This window comes from Enhydra lutris, unplaced genomic scaffold, assembly GCF_002288905.1.
Source record: "Enhydra lutris kenyoni isolate GAN:26980312 unplaced genomic scaffold, ASM228890v2 scaffoldscaffold48, whole genome shotgun sequence".
Lineage (NCBI taxonomy): Eukaryota > Metazoa > Chordata > Mammalia > Carnivora > Mustelidae > Enhydra > Enhydra lutris.
Window position 1 is genome coordinate 6,779,031 of NW_019154132.1, and position 20,721 is coordinate 6,799,751.

The following is a 20,721-nucleotide window of genomic DNA, read 5'->3' on the forward strand; positions in this document are numbered from 1 at the left end:
TTTTGTTAACTGTTTCCTTTGCTGTGCAAAAGCTTTTGATCTTGATAAAATCCCAATAGTTCATTTTTGCCCTTGCTTCCCTTGCCTTTGGCGATGTTCCTAGGAAGATGTTGCTGCGGCTGAGGTCGAAGAGGTTGCTGCCTGTGTTCTCCTCAAGGATTTTGATGGATTCCTTTCTCACATTGAGATCCTTCATCCATTTTGAGTCTATTTTCGTGTGTGGTGTAAGGAAATGATCCAATTTCATTTTTCTGCATGTGGCTGTCCAATTTTCCCAACACCATTTGTTGAAGAGGCTGTCTTTTTTCCATTGGACATTCTTTCCTGCTTTGTCGAAGATGAGTTGACCATAGAGTTGAGGGTCTATTTCTGGGCTCTCTATTCTGTTCCATTGATCTATGTGTCTGTTTTTGTGCCAGAACCATGCTGTCTGGATGATGACAGCTTTGTAATAGAGCTTGAAGTCCGGAATTGTGATGCCACCAACTTTGGCTTTCTTTTTCAATATTGCTTTGGCTATTCGAGGTCTTTTCTGGTTCCATATAAACTTTAGGATTATTTGTTCCATTTCTTTGAAAAAAAATGGATGGTACATTGATAGGAATTGCATTAAATGTGTAGATTGCTTTAGGTAGCATAGACATTTTCACAATATTTATTCTTCCAATCCAGGAGCATGGAACATTTTTCCATTTCTTCGTGTCTTCCTCAATTTCTTTCATGAGTACTTTATAGTTTTCTGTGTATAGATTCTTAGTCTCTTTGGTTAGATTTATTCCTAGGTATCTTATAGTTTTGGGTGCAATTGTAAATGGGATTGACTCCTTAATTTCTCTTTCTTCTGTCTTGTTGTTGGTGTAGAGAAATGCAACTGATTTCTGTGCATTGATTTTATATGCTGACACTTTACTGAATTCCTGTACAAGTTCTAGCAGTTTTGGAGTGGAGTCTTTTGGGTTTTCCACATATAGTATCATATCATCTGCAAAGAGTGATAGTTTGACTTCTTCTTTGCCAATTTGGATGCCTTTAATTTCCTTTTGTTGTCTGATTGCTGAGGCTAGGACTTCTAGTACTATGTTGAATAGCAGGGGTGATAACAGACATCCCTGCCGTGTTCCTGACCTTAGCGGAAAAGCTTTCAGTTTTTCTCCATTGAGAATGATATTTGCGGTGGGTTTTTCATAGATGGCTTTGATAATATTGAGGTATGTGCCCTCTATCCCTACACTTTGAAGAGTTTTGATCAGGAAGGGATGCTGTACTTTGTCAAATGCTTTTTCAGCATCTATGGAGAGTATCATATGGTTCTTGTTCTTTATTTTATTAATGTGTTGTATCACATTGATTGATTTGCGGATGTTGAACCAACCTTGCAGCCCTGGAATAAATCCCACTTGGTCGTGGTGAATAATCCTTTTAATGTACTGTTGAATCCTATTGGCTAGTATTTTGGCGAGAATTTTTGCATCTGTGTTCATCAAGGATATTGGTCTGTAGTTCTCTTTTATGATGGGATCCTTGTCTGGTTTTGGGATCAAGGTGATGCTGGCCTCATAAAATGAGTTTGGAAGTTTTCCTTCCATTTCTATTTTTTGGAACAGTTTCAGGAGAATAGGAATTAGTTCTTCTTTAAATGTTTGGTAGAATTCCCCCGGGAAGCCATCTGGCCCTGGGCTTTTGTTTGTTTGGAGATTTTTGATGACTGTTTCAATCTCCTTACTGGTTATGGGTCTGTTCAGGCTTTCTATTTCTTCCTGAAAACCTATATCAGTATTTTTAAGATTTATTTATTTATTTGAGAGAGAGAGAGAGAGAGAGAGAGAGAGCATGAGCGAGCGCTGGGTGGGGGAGGGGCAGAGGGGAAAGGAGAGTGAATCTCAAGCAGGGTCCATGCTATGCATGGAGCCTGCCACGGGGCTCGATCTCAGGACCCTGAGATCACAGCCTGAGATGAAACCAAGAACCGGAGGCTCACTGCACCACCTAGGTGCCCCTAAATTTATATCCATTTCATTGAAATACAATCTACATAGGACAGAATGCTCGTCCGTGACAAGTGTGTACACTTAGCTCCTGATCTGATTTCTGTCACTAGAGATTAGATTTGTCTTTTTTAAGAGTTTGTTATAAACAAAATCACGCTGTCTGTGCTCTTCTTTGTGTCTGGCTTCTTTCTCTTAATATAATGCTTTTGCAATTCATCCCCAGTGGCTGCATATATCAGTAGGCCATGCTTTTTTCATTGCTGAGTAGTGACCTTTGTATGGCTATGTCCCGGCTCGTTCATCCATCACCTATTCATGGGCGATTGGGTATTTGCCAACGTGGTGCTTCTCTGCATAATAGTGTTATGAACGCTAGTGGGCAAGGGTCTGTATGGACAGGTTTTCACTTCTCTTGGAGAGAACCAGCTCCTCAGAGAGCAAATGCTAGGGTTTATGGTAAGTGCATGTTTACCCTTATAAAAAATGCCCGACCGTTTCCAAAGGCAGTGGTACCAGTTGGTAGTCCCACGGGCAGCATATGGGTGAGAGTTCCGGGGGCTCCACATCCCTCGAGTTCCTGTTAACCTCTCTGAGCTTCACTATCCTCGTCCATAATACAGAGATGGCTACAGTATCCACTTCGCAGGATCCGGGGAGGGGTCAAATAATGTTGAGCTCAGCCCCGTACCTGGAAAAGAGTAAAGCTCGAGACCTACTTCTGTGGCTTACAGACGTCACCATGCTATGTGTGTTTTAAGCACTTGCCTGACCCTGCTGGCCCTTCAATTGTTTTTATATTTTCTCCATTTTTTTCACCACCACACTTCTTGAAAAAGTGTTTGATACTTTCTGACTTTTCCTGCTACCTCATCAACGGACAGCCATGCGACCGCTAGCCCCACTGATGTTCAGAAAAACCTCTCTCAATGCTCCCAGCACTCCCACGTGGATGATTCCTAAATCTGCAGTTTGGTCCCAAAAAAGCTCGCCTGAATCCCAACCCTGATTTGTTGTCTGTTGGACATGAACCTATTCATGGCCTGCAGCATCCTTTCTCCATCTCTGCTCAACAAAGGCTTTTCCAGACTTCCTTATGATGCTCAAATGCCACCTTCTTAGAAGCCTTCCTCCATCTCTTAATTATTGGCTTTGCAGAGCACTGTCGGTTTCTATCACTAGTATGGCAGAACAAGTGTGTATTTAATGTATGAGAACTCATAGCCGTAGCTCAGACTGTAAAGAAAGAACGCTGGCGTTGAACCTCAAATCTGCCATTTTCTTTCATGGGACACAAGGCCAGTTACGTAACTTGGCTTCCTCCTTCTGAAAACTGGGGGGAAACAATACCTTCCTCACAGAATTGTTGTGAGGGTTAGATGAGGTAATATACCCCTCAGAAGAGTGCCTTACCCATACTAAGTGCTCAATAAAAGTTAGTTCCTCATTGCAGTAGGGAGAGCACCCCAGGTCTGCAGACCAGGGTAGTGTCTCAGCAGTGGTTTTGTCCACATGTTTATAGGGAGGAGTTGACAAGTCACAAGTGGGTCATTTAATAGTGAGGATGGTTTTGTAATCAGAAGTCAGTCAGTCAGCTGAACAAGAGAGGTCTATCTCTGTGTCCACCTGGTTTTGGAAGACAAAGAGTTCAGTAATCATTTATGAGAAAAAGATGGAATTTGGAGGGCCTGTGTCTGACCTGGTCACCGGTAAATTATGTGGTCACCCGTGATTCTTGTGCGGTCACAAAGACAAGTGGACAGCCGGTCTTATCTAAGTCATGGGGCAGGGCTGTTCTTTGCAAAAGCTGTTTCCCAGATCACAAAAGGATAGGGTAGGAGATTTTGGAGAACAAAAGGTTAGGGGATTAACCTTCACTGTCTTCTGGAACCACCATGACTCAGGTAAAGTTCAACATTGCGGCCAGTCCCTCCTCTTACTCAACACCGTCATGAGGTTGTGCTGGACAAACTGTCTGGAAATGAGGCAATGGAGATGGCCAGATCTGTGCCACCGTTAGTCCACATGTAAAGTTGTTGGCTCAGATTTGACCCTGTGCACAAATTCAGCTGGAGGCAGTTTTCCCTGGGGCTGCTGGATCACGTTCTACGAGTGAATCATTTGTTAAGTCAATGGCTGCAGAGTAACATTTACAGACCAATCTAAGAGACATGGTGAGTTCAGGGTCAGGCCACTGCAATAAACTGAGTATCACGATAAAGCAAGGCAAATGAAATTTTCCTCCCCAGTGCATATAAAAGTTATGTTTATACTATGTTAGGTATGGCATAGCATTATGTCTTTAAAAAAGTCATATCTTAATTTTAAAAATACTTTATTGCTAAAAAATGTTAAACGCCATCTGAGCTTTTAGAATCTTATCACTGACCACATATCATCATAACAAATATAATAGCAATGAAAAAGTTTGAACTATCGTGAGAATGACCAAAATAGGATGCAGAGACACAAAGTAAGCAAATGTGTTAGAAAAATGGTACCCATAGCCTTGCTCAATGAAAGGTTGTCACTAACCTTCAATCTGTAAAAAGTTGCATTATTTGAGAGTACAGTAAAACAAGGTCTACCTGTGAAACTCTGGACAGGATGCACACCCAACACATGGGGATGTCATTTACCTGTTCTGAATCTTGTGAAAGCAGTCTCCTTTGTGGTGTCATCTGTTTCTGGGGGCTTTCATGGACCCTCAGTTTAAAACCTCCAACTAGAATGGATTTCCATTCAGAACAAGGCTTTTAATTTTTTTAGTTATGAAACAGAAACCCAAGGTTGTACTCCACGTAGTTTTGCGGCAATATGGTGGTTTGGAGAGCAGTATAAGGTCTGTTTCTCCTGGTTCAAGATCAGTGTTCAGTGGTATCTTTCCAGAAAATTAGGTCTCAAATCTGAAGATCAGATAAGGGATGCCATTGAGCCTCTGGGAGAAAAGCAGATGTAGCCTGTTAGTAATAAGTATGAGAGTATTTAATAAGACCTTGGCAGTATTTAAGGACATTGGATTATGTCAGGTTAGGATCTTCTAAGGTCCAGGAGGAGCAAAGGGATCTTCACTGAGCTGGTAATTGTTTCATAAGGAAACAATCAATATTGATTGGAGGGGGAGGAGGAAAGAATCATCAGTATTCAAGACAAGACTTTGGGCCAAAGCAGGTTGACTTCCTCAGTGAGCTTGATGAATTCAAGTTTTAGAGTTCCATCAACCCATTTCATTTTTTCCAGAGTATTGAAGGTGATAAGGACAGCGCAATTTTTGTGAGAAAGGGAATATTCATTGAATGTCCCACATAACCTCAGCAATGAAATGAGTTCTTCTATCACTGGAGAAGAACAAAGGGATTCCCCTAAGTGACCAATATTCTTTGTAGAAGCTACTATGGTGGCAGTAGCTCAGTAGTTTGGAAACAAAAACAGCTTTTAAAAAAACCACTTCTAATTATCTTAAAAACATAAGACTAAGGTTAGAATATGTTCATGCTCAGGAGACTTTGGGAACTGGATATGACCCATTTGTCAATGAAGATAGGGACAGAGGGGCCTGGTTCTTATCTTTGTCCTACGTTTACATTTTCACCACAATTATGTTTCTGACCCATGGGACAATTTGATGTTATGTGCTCAATGTGAAGGTTGCAAAAGCCACCTCATCAATATGGAGGAAACCTTTAAGATTCCCTTTGCCATGATGTGCAATGTTATGGAGGCTGTGGTCATCTAAGGGACAGAAAAGAAACCCAGTAACCATCTGGGCCTCTCCAAAGCTCATCTGAGTGGATCAAATATCCAACGTATTTCCAATTAGTTTTATTATGCTGCGGTGTTAGCAGTCGATGTGCCCTAAGCTTCTTAAGTAGAGTTTCCATCTCTATAGAAGGTTGAGCAATGGGAAATATGCAGGTAACCAAGGAAATTTTTCTTGGGAAGCAGCTATTATGGCATATTTGTCACATGAGGAGTTTCCTTTAATGTTGAAGGTGTGGCTACTATTATGAGACTATTTAATTGAGACTATTTAATTCCTTGGTTAAAGCCTCCACTTGGCCAGTGACTTGGGCTGCAGTTTTGGTAGGTGACCCGCTTTATTTCCATGATATGACACAATCATGGACAACTCCAAAAGCGCATTGACTATAAGCACATACGTGAAGACCCCAAAGCATGTTCTTTCCCTTTGTTTATAAAAAGGGAAAAGGACGATGAGTCCAAAACAGGGAATCCAAACATGGGAAGGGAAGATAGAGATGATGTGAGGCTTCGAAATGCAGGTATGGAAGGAGAGTAACTAAAGGGTTTGGGGATTATCTCCTTAGCCACAGCACATAAAGGAGATGCCATAGTGGAAAAATTAGGAGTCCAGTTTCTGGAATAGTCAACTAATTATGGAAACACTTGGAGTCATCTTTTGGTCTCAGGAAGAAGGAAATTGATAAAAATCTTAATTCATTTAGGGAATAAAATCTTCCTTTTAAAGATCTCATGCCCTAAGATAATGCACTTGAGGACTGCATCATTGCATTCTGTTTTTGGAAAGCTTATGACCTTTTCAGGCAAGAGATTGGAATAAGTGATGGGTGGTAATAAATGAGCTGTCAAAATCAGGTGAGCAGAAAAAAATGTCATCTACATACTGGATAAAGACGGAACTGCAGAGGAGAGTTCACTCTCTCAAGTCTGTATTTATGTCCCTTGCCAAATAAGTAGGAACCTCAGTAAACCCCTGAGACAAATGGACCATGTGTATTGTTGACTTTTCTGTATGAATTCAAAAAATACTATCCATCAGGGTTGAAAAAATATACTCGAAAAAACAGAACATAAGCTGATAAATATGAAGCAAGTAGGGTGGGTGGGGAGAGTGGCTGGGGTCCTTCAGAACTAGAAGAAACCTGAAAGCAATTATTTTGTTCATTGGCCTCAAGTCTTGGACTAGGTGGTATTCCACTTGACTTCTTCAAGGGGAAGATGGGGCTATTACAGGAACCGGATGTGGGGGCTGAGATTCACTTGTTAAGGAGGCCTTGAGTTATAGGCTCAAGACCTTAAAAGATTCTTGTTTTGGAGGGTATTATGGTAGAGGGTACTATACTAAGTGTGATACAGAAAAATCTTTTTTCTACTTGGAGAGGTTCAGGTTCCTATGGTCTATGTCAGTGGAGTGAGCAGCTGAAAGAAAGGCAAGAACATAGTTGGTACTTGAGGCTTTAAATGGGATTCAGAATTTTGACAGGAGAAAGAAAAATCTGATGGTCAATGAGAGTCATGAAAGGGAAAAGTTGTGAGCAGGGAACCAAGGACCTCAATGATGAGGTTGTTGCAGGAGCCGAGAAGATGGATATTCTAGTTGGAAACATTTCCAGAAGGTTCACTGAGTAGAGAAGTTAAGCAGAAAGCCATTCTGGGTAGTGAGGGATCCTAGTAAGACTGGAAGAGGTTCAGAGAAAGGCAGTCATGTGAACAGTTATCAAGTCCCTCCACAGGATGGTTTTTGTACAAGGGAGGGGGGTGGGAAATGAGACGTGTTAACGGTAGGATGTGCTGTATGTTCTCCACAAGAAGGGAGTGGGGTGCCCATTCATGGGAATGACTGACTGACTCCTTTTGCATGTTAGTGTAGACACAGGAGGAGGGTCCCTCAGAAAGTCATCAGAGAGATGGAATTTGGATTCTTGTTCCCTTCTACATTTTAAAGGCAGACAATCCCAAGTCCAACATCCTTTTTATTGATGTTATCTATAAGTGTCTCTATGGGGAGTTTTGGAGGAAGCAGACGGCCCTGACTTGCTTCTCCTAATTAGTTAAGTTGTAAAGGCTTCGGTTTGCTCTGTGTTGATTTGACCTTTCCTGCCGTGGTGTCTCCATGGTGCTAAGTGAGTGTACATTTTCAGAGAGAGGAGTATTTTATTTTTTAACAACACACTTTTGGATAATATCTCTAAGTTCTGGTTGTAAGCTATTTACGAAATTAGTAACAAAGAGCAGTTAGTAGTCAGGAGCAAGACTGAAGTAGTTCTTGCCAGCATTTTCTAGTCTGTATCTATAGAGGTGGGTTCATCTCTTTGTCACCTGCAATCTTGTGTTGTTGGCCATCAATTTTTGAGAGAAAACAGTGGGAATGGATTCTAAAAATCCTCCCCCAGTGGTTTTGGCCTGTAAGCCTTGGGGGTGTTCTGATTTTTTTGGAAGGTCCTCATGAAGCCCATTTGGCTTTTTCAAATCATACAGTGGCAGCTTTGGGACCCACCAGCCACTGCACAAGTTGTTATAAATCAGCAATCACGGGTGAATATGCCTTGAAGGACCAGTCTGAATTAATTGTAAGCTCTCCCCTACTCTTATTGTCTGGAAATTCTTTACCAAGAGCATGAAACTCTGAGTAAGTCCTTGTTCAGGTGGGCATTTCGGTCGCAAGCTTTCCATAACAGGTAGGAAGCACCAATCGTACGGGTTATGATAGGGAACTGGGAAGCAGAGAGCTACTCATGAGAAAGACATCGAGAGAGACATTCTTAAGTACATTTGTTCCCCTCCTTGCAAAGCACAATGAGCTGACCGTGGAGAAGGAGAGATCTTAAAGCCCTGAGATTTGAGGGTGCCTCTTATATGGACCAGTTTTGGGAGAGTTTAGGGACCCCAAAGAGACCACTGCAATTTTAAGTAGTTCTCAGTAAAATTGTGCCATTTTTTGAGATAAGAAACAGAATTGTCGCCATAGCGGTGAAGCGTATAAACAGAGGAGATTTTCAGAAAGGGCAGAGAAGGAGATTCAGAGTTTCCATAGTACCAGGGTTGAACAGAAACCAGCAAAAGGACAAAAACCAAAAGAGCAACCAAACCAAGAATCAAACTTCAGTCCTTACCGTGCTACGACAGACAAATGTTCAGAGCAGAGGACCAGGAGCGGGACTCGCATGGGATCCCTGGAAAGCCAGATGAGAAAGGAACACAACAGGCTGGAGGGGCTTCAGTATCTGGATGGAGAAGCGGGGGTCCAGATGGACTCCCAGCTCCGTACAGTCACAGCACTGAACTGTCAAATACAAAAGACAAGGAGGTAAAGGCATTGATTTTATTCAGGCTGTTGCAGTGGAAGCAGCACCCCAGATCCAAAGACCAGAGTGTCTCACCAGTGGCCTTGTCTAGATATTTCAGGGAAGAGTAGATAAGCCGCAGGTGGGTCGTTTCACAGTTGGGATGATTTCGTAATCAGAAGGGGTCTGTCTGTCAGCTGAATAAGATAGGTCTACCTCTGTGTCTAGCAAGCTGGGGGGAACAAACAGTTCAGCTAATCATTTATGAAATGAAGATAGGGATTTGGAGGGTCTGTGTCTGGCCTTGTCCCAGGAGTCATCGTGAGTCACATGGGGGGGTCCCAAGAAAGATTGGACATTGGGTGTCTTAGTCCGCTAAGGCTGCCATAACGAACACCACAGACTGGGGAGCTGAAACAACAGAAATGTATTTCTCACAGTTCTGGAGGATGGACGTCTGAGATCAAGGTGTCGTCAGGGTTGGTTCCTTCCGAGGCCCCTCTCCTGGCATGTAGATGACCATCTTCTCCCTGTGGACAGCTTACATAGTTGTCCTGCTGTCTGTGACCTGTGTCTGTGTCCTGACCTTTTGTTCTTATAAGGATACAAGTCATAATGGATTAGGGTCCCATTCTTATAACCTCATTTTATTTTATTTTTTTTTAAAGATTTTTATTTATTTGATAGAGAGAAATCATGAGTAGGCAGAGAGGCAGGCAGAGAGAGAGGAGGAAGCAGGCTCCCCGCTGAGCAGAAAGCCCGATGCGGGGCTTGAACCCAGGACCTGGGATCACGACCTGAGCCGAAGGCAGCTGCTCAACCCACTGAGCCACCCAGGCGCCCTTATGACCTCATTTTAAATTAATCACCTCTTTAAAACCCTATCTCCAAATGCAGTCACATTCTGAGTTACGGGGGATTGGGAACTCAAGACTTCCACTTAGGAATTTTGAGGAGATGGATACATTCAGCTGATAACACTGGGTCTTATCTAAGTCATGTGCGGAAGGATGGTTCTCTGTAGTAAGTCATTTCCCAGAACAAAAAAGGATTGGGAGATTTCAGTCACAAAGTTTGGGGAGGTTAACCTTCCCTGCTCTTCAGGAGCCCGAGACTCAAGTGCTGTTCAGCACTATCAGAAAGGACCCCTTTCCTTTGCTCTGCCCCCTAACGCCTCCATTGGCTGTTGCGGAAGTGGGTATAGAAATGGAGAGGGGCGGCCAACAGAATGCAGAGAAGGAGAACAGCGTTCGTCCACGGGGCTGGCCGTGGGGGCCGATGTGGTGTGAGGTAGACAAAGGAGAGGAGGAAATGAGACAGCCACACAGCAGGAGGCCTGACTCTACGAGAGAAGAGGTTTTCAGCCATCATCATGAGATATGGAACCTGGGAACTTGGGAAGGTAAGGGGACTTTTTCCCCATTAAGTCTTCACCATGTTCTATGTAATACCCAATTCCTCAGGGATTCAGGGTCCCCTCGAGCATTTTTTAGTAAATGCATTCATTACTCTGATCTGTGTTCCTTTGTGTTCACCCCCTGCTGAGAAAGGTCTTGCAGCTGAGGGACCAGGAAGGCTCCGCTCATTGTGTGTGGGTGGGGATCTCCCACCTACCTGCTCTGTAGGCAGGTAGCTCACCTCCCTTCTAGACTGTGAGGGCTTTGAATGCAAGGACATTTGCTTCATCCTTCTGTCTCTTTTGTACAAAGCAGAGGCTAACATATAAGTAACCTCCAGATCCCTTTGAAAATTCTAAAAATTGGTCACTTATGAATCAATCGAAAACTTTTTTTGGGGGGGGCACTTAATTATGCTTTCCATCTGTACCACCTCTTGGGGCCACAGAAGTTCTAATTCTTCCATTCCACATGTGTCCTAAGCAGGCTGAAGCTTTCTGACCATCTGAACCCTTCTGGATTTCTGATCAGTGGCAGTGTTGAAAGAGAAAGGTAAACAGGCAGCTTGCTCTCCCCTTGCACTGCAGATGGGCGAGCAAGTGGGAGGAGTGAGAGGGGGAGGGACTCAAAGGCCCAGGCCCAGCAGGAAAGGGGGCAACTGTGAGAGATCGGCAGGGTCCAGGGCCCAGCCTCATTAGCATATGCCTTCCCAAAGCAAGGGCTCTTTGATGATCTAAATGTAGTCCCTTGTTTGGAAATCTGCTGGGAAATGAGATGCGTACCAACAGGAGAGACCTGAGGGATGAGGGCAGTGGGGTAGGATGACAAAGCCATCTTCCCACACACTGGTGACGCCCTGCTTTCCGTCACTGCCCCAGGCTCTAGGGGACAATGGACGTGACAGCCAAGCAGAGGCCTGGAAACCACACGGGAGAGAGAGGCCAGACCCAGACTCTGAGTGTGTTTTCCTTTCGGGAGATGCTGCAGGAGTGAGCAGGAATGACTTGCGGTAACTCTGCCAGCGCCAGGATTCAACAAACACCCTTCCAAAGTGGGGGCGGCTGGCCGCTGCTGCGTCCGGGGCTGAGCCACTGGACAGCACAGAACAGTTTTTATAGCTCTGTTTGGCCTGACAGTTCTCCAACATAGACAAGCTTGGGGACGGATGGTTTTAGGATTCATTTGTGCACCATTAAATCAAACTGCCTGTCTTTCTAAGGGTTTCTGAAATTCCAACTTTGTAAGCCATCATGGGGGGGGGGACAGAAAAATAAATGCAGTTAGAACATAAAGTTTTCCTTGTGCCAATGTCCTCATATCCTCTCCCTGAAAATGACTCCCCTGGGTACTCACCCTCCACCAAAACATTGCGTTGTCTTGTAAAATAAAAATAAAGCCAACAGAGTGAGCAGATGGAGCAAAAAAAGCGAAACGCGGCATTCCCTTGACACTGGCCAGTCCACACCCACGGGAGGAAGCCTCGTGTCCCACTGAGAACCTGGGTCAGTGGTGCTCTGAAATCACTTTAATGAAAGCACCTATGGCACTCATCCCTGTCCAAACATATTTTCATTCAGATTCAGCCAAAGTGATGGGCTGGGTCATTAAAGACGACCATGAAACCAGGACCTGGATGCAAAACAACGCTTTCTCCGGTACGTTTCCGTGTTTGGAGCGCGACGTTGATGTGGGTCCTGGCATCTGTCTGCAGCGCAAAGGCGTGCAACCTGGTCCAGCTGCCGAAGCTGCCTGCCTGGGGAGGTGGTTTGCAGACAGCTCCGCGGGACCACGGAAACATGCTTTGTCCGCCACTTCCGGCCCCAGCCCAGCTGCCCCGGAGGTGCTGAGGGCAACAGAGCGGCCGCCCTCCCTCCCAACACAGGGCTGGCATTCCAGCTAATGAGAGCCGGGACTCAGGCAAGAGGAAGGCCAGTTCCTGTGAGTGATGTAGGGAAACCCACTGTCCTTCGACCAGATCCCTGGATTCTGGGCTTCATCTCATTTAAGAAAGACATCTGTGTATATTGTGCAAAATAAATAAAATCGTGGGATGAGAAAAAGGAAAGAGAAATAGCCCTGGTTTAATTCTCTGAAGAGGGCAGCTCTCAGGGTCTGGAAAGGGCTTAGTTTGTACTTGATCCGCAGACAGAATAGTCCCTCTCTGCGGAGGTACTGACCACGTGAGCACACTGGGCAACCGCACAGAACCGGGAGTGGGTACGGTGGCCGTGCCCTTGAAACTAGCTGCTCTGTGTGACCAGGTATTTGTCCCCACCATTGGCAGTGGGTTAAGTCGACGAATCCATAGCCAGGTAACACGCTCTCTCCCTCTGTTCCGAAACGAGCCTCTCATTCTCAGCCCAAGTCCCAGAGCAGGGCCTGTCGTCCTAATGACCCCACACCCAGCCCATGCCGTGGAGTTAGAGACCTCTCAATCTCCTACTGATGGCATGAGAAAAACAGGGACCATGGAAGGGGAGAAAAAGGCCCAGGACACGACCTTGGGTCAGAGGGCTGGGAATTCCCCCGTGTGATTCAGTCCCTTGACATCCGTGTCTTTGGGGGTCATGCCGGGGCTCCGGGAGGGAGCCACATGTGACAGCCACATGCTTCTCTGCCAATCTCATTCGCAAACAGCTCTGAGCTCCTTTCTAACCACAAAATGGCAGGAGCCAGTCTGAGTGCTGTTTACTCATCCTCTACCAAGTTGGTGAGCAGCAAAAGGCAGAAAGGTGGGCAAAACCCAGCAAGAGTCTTGGAAGGAAACCCACACGGGCGGTACAAATGGATGCTTGGGGCTCCTCAAGCTGCGGGGGTATCTGAGTGTGCTCTGGCAGGGGCTCAAGGGCTCCTGGTTGGCAGAAACACGCAGGAAGGGCGCCTTCTCCCTGTGGAGGGTGGACAGGCTCCAGGAGGGTGCAGAGGTCCCTGAGGTAGGAAGTGAGGTCTGAGCGTCTCCAGGAGCGTGGGGCAGAGGGAAAGGGAGGTTCTCACAGGAAGCCCCTCGGCCAGGCTCAGGGCTGGGGAGGAAGGCGTCCGGGGGTTCTCCCTTCCCACATCACTTCCCAGCGTGGAATCGGGCCATCCACAAACAAATGTGGGAGTGCAGGGCGGGGCTGGGTGCACACAGAAGGCTGGGAGCCGCAGCACCGCCAAAGGAGGCCAAGGGTCAGGAGAGAAGGACCGTAAAAGGTGACACTTACTCAACAGGTTACTTAACCCTGAAGCAAACCGGGAGAAAGGTTAGTTTCTATCCGAAGCTGCTCTATGCAACTCATTCACTCCCTCCCTCACTACTTCTCCCGTGGGTTTGCACAGACATTTCAACAAGTTCCCTGTCTGTGCACCTGCACGCGGGTAGGACCCCAGAGGAGACAAAGGGAAGGGAAACATGCTTGGTCATTTTACTTCTAGGCTGTGGCTTCCCGTCACTGAAAAGTACTTTTGCCTGATGAGAATAAACGTTGACCCAGACATTCAGAAAACGGTCCTCTTACAGTGAAATAAGAAATTCGATCTGATTGGAAGATGTTCCCCTCTGACACCCAGGCTCCGAGGGCCTCATCCAGAGGTGGCCCAGCATCAGCTGCAGGATTCTTGCTGACCTCGGCGTTTCCTTTGTCTCTTCTAGTCTTTCAGGTTCCGACAAGTGTATGAATTTTCTCAAAATTTTCATGTAACACAAAGGAAACTCTTGTGCCGTGGAACTTGGCTGGGTGGGGGGCGGGGGAGGCGGTTCTTGCCTGGGCCTTGGGACCTGTCACTTGGATTCATCTGCTGAGCTGAGCTGGAAAAAGGACTGGGGACAACGGCTACCATCACACAGCTGGAGGTGGTCGTGGGTGAGGTAGGGGACTGCCCCGGGGATGGATTGAGGGGATCTGGGTGTCAGCCCCTGTCCTGACACCCCGTGGCTCTTGGTGCCTCATTCTCACTGCTGTGGAGAAAAGCAGGGAGTAGGGATGTGTTCAGACTAGGGTCTCTTGGCCTTGACACTATCTGTGTCTTGGGACAGAACGTTCCTTGCTGTGGGGGCTGTCCTGTGCGTTGTAGGATGTCTGACAACATCCCCAGTAGATGCCAATAGATTCCCTCCAGGTGCAACAGTCAAATGTATCTGCAGTTATCGACAGGGGGGAGGATTATCTCCAGTTGAAAACCATGGGTAGAGACCAGCACTGTCTAAGCCAGAAGCCCGAAGTGATCACGGAGCACATGAAAGGTGGCTAGTTTCAACTGAGATGCACTGTAAGTAGAAAATGTACACTGGAATTCAGACATTCCAATGAAAAACAAAAAAAGAATGTAAACTATCCTGTGTATATTTTTATAGTAATATATTTTTATATTTTGTATCGATTCCATGTTGCTGTGGTAGTATTTTTAATACACTGAGTGATAGAGGATAAAAATTATAAGCATGGGCATGCCTGGGTGGCTCAGTGGGTTAAGCCTCTGCCTTGGGCTCAGATCATGATCCTAGGATCCTGAAATCGAGCCCTGCATCAGACTCTCTGCTCACTGGGGAGTCTGCATCGCCCCCCCTCCCCTCCCTGCTCATGCTCTCTCTCTCTTTCAAACAAATTTTTAAAAATCTTTAAAAAAAAATTATAAGCATGAATTTTACCTTTTTTTCCTTTCTTTTTCTTTTTTTACTTTTTATAATGTGGCTACAAAAAAAATTGAAAATAATGGCTCAGTATTTGGAGGTAGAATTTCTATTGAACACTGCTGACCAAGACCCTCCCTGATCAGTAGCCCAAATTCCGTGTGAATGACTTACTACTACAGGAACAAAGCAATCATTTTCCAGCACTATCTGCCATTGCGATGGACCAGACGGTGGAGGCATGTCAGAGGGCAGACACAGAAGCCTGTCAGAGCATCTCCGATGCTTGGCCTGAGATGCATTTGAGTCTCTCTCTTCTCCTCGAAAAACTAAGCAAAATCTGCAGTGTCTGCATTGAGAGGCCATGCCCTGCTTCACCCCACAGAGGAAGCAGCCCCAGCTGTCAGCATCCTGCTCTGGGCTGCTGACGGATGCAGCAGAGCCTGACACCCACACAGAAACCCAGGGAAGCCTGCCTCCCCAGGGGTAACTTTCCGCTTCCTCCAACCCACAGAGGAGACTGGGGCCCGTGTGCTCTCTCTGTAACTGGGCAAGCTGGGTCCTAAAGCAACTGGTAGAGAGCTTACTTGTCCAATAAGCCACCTCTCTACCTCTCTTAATTCCCGAGGGAGTTCTGTTAGCTGGACATTAGGATGTTCCCATTAAAGGTACAGGTGGCCAGTAGGAACTTTGCTCCAGAAATTAAGGCCGTAAGAAATGTTAGTTTCTTCATTTCTATTAAATGGATTCAACCTTAACTCCTTGTTACTCTCACTTCTCATTCCAGTCCTCACAGTTGTTCAAAAGGCAGAGACGGTTCCAGGGTCACAAACAAAGGAGAACATTGGAGGTGGGACCCCTCTACTTTTCTGTCCCTCAACTCATAATCCCTGACATGTCATTGCAGTGGCCCACTAGGTACCTTGGAAAGTCTGCCTGCTGCCTCTAGGGAGCCAAGCAGCCATTCCCTTCCCAGGTTTGGCCACTTTCCTGAGAGCTGGACTGTGACAACACAGGACTCAAATTCTTGAGGCTCCTTCTAGAATCCCCAACCCACCAACTCTTTCCTAGCTACTGGAAAGCATTTTCTCTGTTCTGAGGCATTCTCCTCTCACCGAAAAGCAAAACAAAAACAGAACAAAGAATGGCAGCCTCCATTCCCTCCACCCCCGGCCCCACACCCTGCACACACACCCCATCTTCTGGGCACGAGCTAGCATTATCTGCTAAATGACTTTAAGCTTTCAAAACAAAGCCCAGAGGGTGGGTTTGGATTCAGGAAAACTCTGCTGTCAGTCCTGCACCACAAACCTCCCAGCAAAAGAAGGACCTCAAAGACCTGATTTTTCTGGGAATGGAGGCCTTAAGAAAAAGACAACAGACACAATACAATTAAAATCTATAAATTATGCGGTTTCCACAAGTGGAGAAAGCAAAATTCAGTGGGGTCAAGTGACTTGCTCCATATCACATTTCTGGTAAGTGTCAGAGGAGGGACTCAAACCCAGGACCCCTCACTCCACCTAAATATACCATGTCCTGCCCTCCCTCCTCCGTGCCTTATCCCCAGAGGACCAGGGAGCATGGAAGCAGACCTGCCAGCTCTTTGTAACCACAGGCTGATGACCCTATGGAGGGCAGCTGGACCTCAAGGTCCCCATCTCTATTCCCGGAAGCACTGTCCTCAAAGGACATTCTTACCATTATGCGGTTACCACACTCCCGCTGACCAAGTTAGAACACACTTCCCTTACTTCTTGAGCATAACCGGGATTCTCTGGAATACTTAAACAAGACTTGGTTAAGAGAAGATGGAGCGCCTGGCTGGCTCAGTGGGTCAAGTACACCACTCTTGATCTCAGGGTCATGAGTTCAAGCCCCATGTTGGGGGTTGGGTTCACTTAATATAAATAAAGGCAGACTTTGGGGGTGGGGAAAATTTATTTAAATAATAAAGGAAGATTTTTTTTTTTTAAGTTGAGGTTAACACATAGCTAATTAGATCATCTGATTTTCAAAATGTTTCTCCCAGCTCTCTACAGAAATGGTTAAAAAAAGAAAGAAAGAAAGTATTCAGTGAAACCCATAGGTGTTTCAGGGAGTCTACAAATATGTGATTTCAACTGCAGTTGGTTATTTTTTGTTTGTTAGTTTTTTTAATTGGGTCATTGTGGGAGGAAGCATTCATTAGAAAAAGGCAATTTAGGGGAAGTTTGGAAATGCAGAGCTTTATTACCTTATGCAGTGGTAATCAGCCACGGTAATTGAATGGCTGATCAAAGTTCTCTATCATAAAATGATAGAACCAATCTTAAAATTGGAGTGAGTAGGCCCAACTCATGGGTCACACAGGAATATTCACTTGGGTATCTGTCTCTCTAGGCCGTAAAGTCTATTAAGGCAACAACAGAAATGGAGAGTGGTGGCTTATGTCCCCACAAGGAACTAGACCCACAGACCCTATACATGGGTTCTTTTGAAACATTTTACTGAATACTCTTACAAAATGCTACACCAGTAAAAAATAACTGAGGATCTACCTATAGAAAATATAGCTTAAAATTTGAGAGAATATCCAATACAAGAAAATAAAAATCAAGTACACGGCCACTCCTGACAACACCGGGTGCCTGTTAAAAATTATATCAATAAAAACTGAGTTTCACAAACACAAGTTTGAATGAAAAAAGCCAGACAAAAGAGTGCTTATTGAACAGTCCTACATATATAAAGTTAAAAACAGGCAAAATTAGCTGTGGAAAACAGTTCAGAGGTTCCCCACCCCAAAAAATTAAAAATGGAATTATCACATGACCCAACAACTCCGCTTTGGGTGTATATCCAAACGATTAAAAGCAGGGTCTCGAAGAGGTCCTTTACACTAAATGCTTATGGAAGCAGCATTCACCATACTCAAAGATGGCAGTTACCCCAGTGTTCATCCATGGATGGGTGATAAATAAAATGTGGTTTATGTATACAATGCAATATTATTCAACCTTAAAAAGGAAGGACGCTCTGACACAGGTGACAACATGGATAGACCTGGAGGACATTATGCTGAGTGATAGAAGCCAGTCACCATAGAGCAAATACTATATGGTTCCACTCGTACAAAAGTCAGAGAGTGGTCAAATTGTAGAGCAGAAGTCAAAAGACAGCTGCCTGCAGCTGATGGCCGGGAAGGGGGGCGCAGGGAACTAGGAATGGGGTGTTAGTGCAAATTTCAGCTTTGCAAGATGAAGACAGTTCTGCAGATGGATGATAGTAATGGTTACACGGCCACGTGAAAGTGTGGAAAGTCACTGACCTCTACACTTAAACATGGTTAAGATGATAGATTTTCTGTCTTTTGCATGTTACCACAATCAACAGTATTTTTTACAAAAAGAGAGAGAGAGAGAGAGAAGTCAGGCAAACTAAACCATGGTGCAAGACACAGGCTCATGGTGGAAAAAAGGACACAGGGTGGGCTCCTGGGCACCGGTCATGCTCTGTTTCTTGATCGAAGTGCTGATCATTTGAGTGTTTTCAATTTGTGGATTTTCAGCAAATTAAACATTTAGGCTTTTGGAACTTTTCTTAACTTTTCTTAAGCTTGTTACCCTTAAATTAAAAGTTAAAAAAAATGCATTAATAAAAATAAAAACCCAACTCTACGAGGAAGGCCACAAAAACACCAAGGTAGTCTAAATTCTGTAGTAGCATAGGATGGACCATGAGCCTTTGCTCACATTTTGTTCAATCATAGCTTCTGGAGCTCCCAAGTTCATGAAGCAACTTCTATTTTTGTTTTCATTGCCACTTCTATTAATGGCCAAGACCACCTGCTGTTAAGCAGATTTTTTTTTTTTTTTTTAACTTTTCTTTCAGGAGCCCCTACCCACAAAGGCTGCTCGGGCGAAATCCAGGCTTAGTCAAGCAGTCAGGGTGAAAAATGACTAGGGTGTGTGGGGAGCTCGTGGTGTGAGCTTTGTAGGGATTAGGCAAATCACAGGTGCACCCTTACCTGAGCCAGCCAGCAGCTTACTCATTAATCAGGTGCTTACCAGGCAGGCGCTCAAAGTTCCCCTCTCAGCCTGGCAGGCTCGTGGCTTTGGATTGGTTCCCAGTTTGGGGCTCCCCTGCCAGGTCCCCTTTTCCACTCCAGCCAAAACTTCTCCCTGCAGGTATCCAGACCATAAACTCCAGGGTTCTGTCAGATTATATTCACCACTGGATTCCCCAGGCACAGTTGACATCTCAGGCTTCTTCTCCCTCTGTGTGCGTGCATGTGTGTGTGTGTGTGTGTGTGTGTGTATTTCCACACTTTCTCCAAGGTCTGCTCCCCCACACTATTCTCAGGTCTCAGGTTGTGATCTGAACGGGTTTCTCCATAAGAGGGCCCAGACTGCCACTCTCTGCTTCCTCGCCTTTCTCCCAAAGCTTTTAATTTTACTTTTCACCCAAATCCCTTCACTTACCAAAACCTAAGTCCAGAGAAGGCATAGGGGGTGTCACAGAAGCCAATTCTACAGTTCATTTCCTTTAGGGCCTTTTAATCCAATCTCTAAAAAATAATAATAATAATAATAATGATATTGATGTTTTACAATACACTAAGCACCAAACTCTTGAAATAATGCTCATGCCTTCTTCAGTCATCAAGGAGGATGCCGAGGCTCAGAGCGGTCCTTTGCCTCTGGTCCTACAAAAGACATCAACAAAGCCAAAATGCAGGCTTGCCTGGGTTTGGCATGCAACTCTGTTATATGGGCTGTCCTGGGATTCTCTCCTACATTCTGACAAGCTGCGGTCCTACTGTTGAGTATTTCCGCCATTTTCCCCCAGGAAATGCCAAGATGTTTGGAACTTGCCGGCTTCCTCCAACCACTGTTAGAACATTAACAGGGGATCACGGAACGTCAGGGATTTAAAGACCTCTTTGAGGTCTTCTGGTCATACCCTTTTGTGTCAAACATCATCTCGAAGCCCAGGGCCCTCTGTTGACTTCCAATTTTGCCCCCCCAAAAAAAAAACCAGACAGCAGATATGTGCAGGTCAGCGGGAACCTGGCTTTGGGGAAACGCTTCTCCAGAGTTGGCCCTGGCCTCATAGAAGATGTTCTGAAAGCAGAAAGTGAGTAACTGCTAACAAGGCAGAGAAACATCTCTCCGGCCACACCATCTTTAAGTTGGAGGAAGAAGGGTGGGGTGGGGAACCAAATCTTGAGGTAGAACAGAATAACTTGAAAATATCTCCAATCCAGCTCTGTTCCCCGGAGGAAACCAGCAGTAAGAGCGAGCTTTACTCTTTACGTGCCAGGTGCTCTGGGCTCTGAAGCAGGACCAGCTGTCTCTGTCAGGCCTGCGTTGGATGGCACAAGGGCCATTACAAAGCCGCTGCCTACATCTGGGGCTGAGTCAGCACCATCAGGCACCCAGAGAGAAATAAGGCCAAAATTTCAGGTCAGTTCTTTCAAATGAGAGGACACTTTCTTTATTTTCATGTTTCAGAATTTGCTCCAGATTTTCAGAAGGCAGGGGGGAAAAAAAACCTCCATTCTTTACAGTTAAACAGGGGAAAGATCTGTTTCCTAATGACAGACAAGCCTGGGCAACTGGAGAGCCAAATAAAATTTTAAAAAAATTTTAAGTGCTTCTTTTCCATTTCTGCAAGGAAGGGAAAATGGTCCACCTGCTTCC

General features: G+C 45.3%; 1 long non-coding RNA gene across 1 annotated transcript; it reads right to left on the minus strand.

The window, feature by feature from the left end:
- Positions 1-4,369: 4,369 nt before the first annotated feature.
- LOC111156763 lies at positions 4,370-19,545 on the minus strand. Its single transcript, XR_002641253.1, has 4 exons — positions 19,501-19,545; positions 9,470-9,561; positions 8,861-9,030; positions 4,370-4,923 (listed from the first exon to the last, which is right to left on the minus strand). It is a non-coding gene; the product is annotated as an uncharacterized LOC111156763 (long non-coding RNA).
- Positions 19,546-20,721: the final 1,176 nt, after the last annotated feature.